The 5,476-nt window shown below is 39.4% G+C and overlaps 1 protein-coding gene across 1 annotated transcript in view; it reads left to right on the top strand.

Moving 5' to 3' along the window:
* The first annotated feature begins 2,980 nt into the window (after nt 1-2,980).
* Nucleotides 2,981-5,476, top strand: part of emp3b (epithelial membrane protein 3b (MAM blood group)) — a 60,534-nt gene continuing 58,038 nt past the window's right edge. Inside the window, exon 1 of the mRNA XM_072448488.1 lies at nt 2,981-3,068. The gene's annotated coding sequence lies outside the window, so the exon portion shown is untranslated. The remainder of the gene's footprint in view (nt 3,069-5,476) is intronic.

Genomic DNA, 5,476 nt, shown 5'->3' with positions numbered 1-5,476 from the left:
GTCTCCTCCGGCGCAGCAGTGGCAGAACAGGCTCTAAATCCTCAGTGTGGTCCAACGCTGTCCATAGCAACCGGTTCTTTCTTCCGCTCTCCGCTGCGAGAAGAAGAAAACAAGAAATACAGTGGTCACGTTCAGACCTGCTGCATATAAAAGCGTATACATTACACGATGATAAGCGGATAAACTGGCATGAAAAGTCCTATTCTGTATTGTCTGTGGTTTATATAACTTCAATTGTGGATTAAAGTTTGACATAATAGTCTTGATAATATTCTATTGAGGCTTGTTTATTTTGTCTATTTCACCGTTACAGTCATACAAAATACAGAATGGGCCGCGTGATTAAAATTAATGTGTGAAAAAAATACTAAAAAAGTAGTAAAAAATATATATTATGTAGTATTGTATGTTTTTTTTAAATGTATGTATGTTTAATTACCTTGATGGCGCTGTACTGTAACACCACTATAGCATAGGGCTGAAACTAATGATCATTTTAGTACTCAACAGTGATTATTTTGTCTATTATGTCATTACATTACAAACAAAATACATTTTTAACCAAACAGATTGAAATACGGCAACTGAAAGTCTGTATTGTCCAACATACAATTAAGATAATCAAAATACAATTAAGATTATTTTAAGATAAGATAACCTTTATCTGTGCCACAATGGGGAAATTCCAGTGTTGCAACACAGATTAGGCACAGAAATAAATAATAGAAAACAGATAACTTAGTAAAAAACACTTATAGAAAACCTCTTAATAGTCGACTAGTCAATTCCAATGAATCGTTACAGCACATTTAAAGCTGCTTTGAATCCTTATGACACTTGTACAGCTCGTTTCCACTGATAATCCACATGAACTATTGTATGAAAGTCTAAATGTGTGTAATCCACCTCCTGTCACACATACACGAGCAGTATCTGTTATTACCAGGGTCTAAACCACTGCTCGTGCTTAATAACGGCTTAATAACGGTTTCAAATGGCATCTGGCACGACTTTGACACCGGATCAAAACATTTCCCAGCTGTCCCCCCCAAAATGTCCCCCCAAGATGTCCCCCCCAAAATGTCCCCCCAAGATGTCCCCCCCAAAATGTCCCCCCAAGATGTCCCCCCCAAAATGTCCCCCCAAGATGTCCCCCCCAAAATGTCCCCCCAAGATGTCCCCCCAAAATGTCTGCAGAGGAGGAGCGACAGAGCTTCTTGGAGTGGGACAACAGCTTTGCATTCCTCAAGCATGGAGCCTAACACACTGACACACAGGACAGTCCCCGGGACAGTCCCGAGCAGACGGGACAAAACATAACTCTTATACATATGAATAAAGCAGAATGGATGCCAGTTTTGTGACGCAAAGCTGTGAAAACCAAAGTTAGTTCTGAACTCGGTAAAGCAGAGTCTAACTCAGAGGCTAACGCTAGCAGCTGGCGCTCACATCCGCCTGAGTCTTTTCCACTCCGGATTTAAAAGCATTTCATAAACGTCCACGCGCCTTTACGGAGCTGGAACTGGAGCTGGAAATGTGGCTTTGCGTCGTGTGTCAGAGGGTGAAACCGCGACGTGTGTGTTGAGGACGCACTCACCATTTTACACGCGGGCAATGGGAATGCTAACGGGCAGGCCCGGTGGAGGCTTCTGCGGTCTCCATGGCAACGGGCTGTACCACTGCGGTGGAGAAGGGGCGGCATTTCTGCATGACGTGAGGTTTTAGATGGAAAAAAAACATTGTTATGTAGAAAGTAATGTTTAGGAACAGATATATAAAGCAAATGTTGTATTTGAAAGACGTTATTGTGAGTTAGTGTGCAATAACATGAGTTAAACAGACTCCAAACTAACACATGGAAACTTCCACCCACAGAAGGTCCGATATTACATTTGTTTTAGATGATTATTGATGTTTTACAAAAGCATTTTGATCACACCTGCAGTTTTATTATATTTAACCTGCACTATTTAACCTCATTATGTTATTTTGCTTTAACGAGAAATAATTGTGGAACTTAGTGACCACGAGGTGGCGCTGTTTACTGGGATATTTAATCATCCATATTCATTTATTGACATAAAACAGTTTGTTTGGATAAGGTTTGCATCATAATATAATATAATGCAATATAATACAAGTTAGTATTGAAGTGTTGAAGTTGTTTCTGTCACATTTATTTACTAGAGTACTTTTTTCAAGAAACTGTAGTTCTTGGAGTAACTTTCTGACACTATAGACTTACTTCACTACTTGAGTAATATATTTATTGAAGTAAAAGTACTCTTACTGGAGTAAACTTTTTCCTTTCCCCACTATGAGTAAAGGTACAAGATGTATGTAGTTTTAACATTTACAGATATTATTTAGCTTGAAAACAGGCAGTTACTCTTACTTGAATAAATCCCTTGACCACTACTTTGTACTCCTGCTGTGGAACAATCCCAGCAACAGGGGTCTTACAGGGGTCTTATTTACATCATCTGTATATGATTATACTTCTCCTTTCTGCTCCGGTCCTCTCCTCCAAACATGTCATTTAAGATCCGTAGAAGTTTGCACAACATCCATCTATGCCTTTAAGAGCTTGTTTCCCTTAATCTACTGCTCTGCAACGTTACACCTACATGTTGTTTCCAGCTGTGCCATTTCCCCCTTTAACTCGTTCAGTCCCGCTGCAGACGCCTGTGCCACATATTGCACGACCACAGTGTGTTTTTGTGTTCATATCTCTCACATCTCAGAGCGCGCCACAAACGCACGACTCACTGCAAACGAGTCTCTCCCTCTCTCCAGTGGACACGTCTGTGCTTTTCATGTGTCCCAGTGGTGGCCATGGGTGGGTCATTTGCAGCGGGCCACGATGTTGTTTTGATTGAGAGCAAAAGGGAGCTCTGTTCTGGGCAGAGGAAGTGGGCGTAGACCTCAGAAAGTTTGGGATGGAGAGACTAAATGCAGGAGGTGTGGTGAGCAGTGAGGAGGGCCACCAAAACAGGCACGTACTTCTTTTTTTTGGGAGGTGGAAAAGGAGTTGGTGCTCGGAACTGAAGGAAAAACAAAGAAAAAGGGTAAGTTAAGATGTTTTGCCATGACTTTTGCAATGACTATGACTATTTTGAGGCTGTAAAGCTCAGGATGACATAAAAAAAGGGTTTGTGCAATAGGAAAGGGCAAAAAAAAAACGAAATAATGTCTTTTCTAATGGGCAAAAGAGTCCTCAATATATCATCTATAAACAGGATATCCATGAATAGGAGTGTTTTTTTAGTTTAGTACAACTTCTATTGAACTGTTTAATGTTGATTTAATTCATCCAGACTTCTCAAAGGTTCTTGTTGAGTTGACAAAGACCTTGTTCTTGGTACGTTACTTTAGAATCTCACATGTCTGTCATCACAAGTCAACGGGAAATCACAAGATTGTTTCGGGGCTGGGACTCGGAAACACAAATATTGAGCTGGAGACGGTTGTGTCAAACCGAATGACTCGGAGTGTCACCTCGAAGCTAGAAGAGGCTCGGTCAAAGTCCCACATCGCCCGGCGTTTGGTTGCCCCGGCAGCACTTTGAAGGAATGTAAAGAACACATTTGCAGGGATAATAGTGATAAAAGTGTAAGTTAGCCTGAGCCATTCATTATTCTTTTTTTAAATGTTTTTTTACTGTTAGTTTTGTAGAACACATAAAAAACAAACTGAGAGGAAGAGAACCACGACCAGAGAGAGAGCAAACGGCACACATCCAACCAGTAATGGAATATAAAATCAATATAAAAAATAAATCATCATAATCGTCATCATAAACATGGCCAAGAAAACTCTAAAAGAGCTATTCAATACAACAACTGCAATAGTTCAATACAACTACTACTAAGCACCAGCATCACCCCGCCTACAGAGTTGTTTTTTTTACAAATTAATTTCCTGTTTGGGGCGGGCAATAAATATCGACATTTAGATCATATTGTGATTGTTGTTTTGAAGAAAAAGAGGTTTGTTCTTTCAAATAAAGGTGATATTTTTTGATTAATTTGACAGAAATTTTACACATTTTCAGCATAATTAAACCTGAAACTACTTTTCTATTACGTTTTAGCACAAGTTGGATTGACATAATATGGTCTGAATATTGTCATCGGGACACTCCAAAAGAAATACTGAGATATGCATTTTTTCCAATATTACCCCCTTTATCACAATCAGAAAAGGTTTATTGCCGTTGTCAATGAACAGGACTCACAAACATAGGAACTTGCTTTGGTGACTCACTGCAACATAAAACAATGAACAATGATAAAACAACCTATAAAGGCAAAAAGAAAAACAGTTACAATCTGCTATAGGATAAAAAATAAAAATAGGCTCACTATTGGACCCACTCTGCCTGAAGAGTGGGTCCAGCTCCAGTCTCCTTGTGTCCGTCTGTCCGTCTGTGAGAGTCGGATCTCTCCTTCACTGGAACTCCTCCAGGTTTCTACGCTTTTTTCCCAAAGAGGTTTTTTTTGTAGTTTTTCCTGGCCGAGAAGGAGAGTCTAAGGACAGAGGACCCTGGGACATCGTCCCTCGCCACCACAGACATTGTCTGACTCCATCGCCACCACAGACATTGTTGATTCATTTCTCCCTGTGGCCCTCAGAGGCGACTGTTGTTGTGATTTTGGGCCTTACAAAAATAAATTGATTTGATTTGATGATTTGATGATTTGATATGTACACAAATGTACAGTTGCATTTACATATGTAGAAAGTGAACAGTGCAGTGAGTGATTAAATTATGGTTAAAGTGACAGTGTCTCCCTGTGTATTCTGCAACATATAAATACTTCCACAAAGTTCAATTATCCCGGTTCATTCTTTGCAAATGTGATGTTTTTGTGTGTTTTTCTCCTGTTGTAGTCCATGGCACCGCCTCAGCATGACGTATACGCACTGGTGGTAGTTTTTACTGTTGAATACAATTAACCAAGAGCAGATTTTAATCAAACCCGATCTGTTAAACCTCTTATATATTTGTCTCACTATAAAAGCCACATGCTGGTGGCTGGTGGCGCAGTAAACTCGAGCCTGTGCAGCTCGAGCAGCCCACCCATTTGGACCCCGGCCTCAGATCAGCATCTCAGAACAAACATCTCACAGCGTCGCCCTGTCCCACGATGAACTCTTGTGCCCGTCGCGCCCTCCGTGTCCCCTCCACCAAACTACACTCTCAAATGAGAAAGAGACGGACGGCAAATGATTTCAAAGACGTTAAACAAATGTGTGAATGCGCAGCAAAGATCTGTGTTTATTCAAATCGACACAGAGAGGATTTTATTTATTTTATTTATCTATTTAATTTATTTATTTTATTTATTTTATTTATTTTATTTATTTTATTTTATTTATTTTATTTATTTTATTTATTTTATTTATTTTATTTATTTTATTTATTTTATTTATTTTATTTATTTTATTTATTTTATCACAGAGACACATTTGA

Source organism: Eucyclogobius newberryi, unplaced genomic scaffold, assembly GCF_026437365.1.
Source record: "Eucyclogobius newberryi isolate DKJ021-1_F unplaced genomic scaffold, fEucNew1.0.hap1 SCAF_17, whole genome shotgun sequence".
Lineage (NCBI taxonomy): Eukaryota > Metazoa > Chordata > Actinopteri > Gobiiformes > Gobiidae > Eucyclogobius > Eucyclogobius newberryi.
Note: the sequence above shows the minus strand (reverse complement) of the source record. Positions and strands in the feature narration are given on the sequence as shown.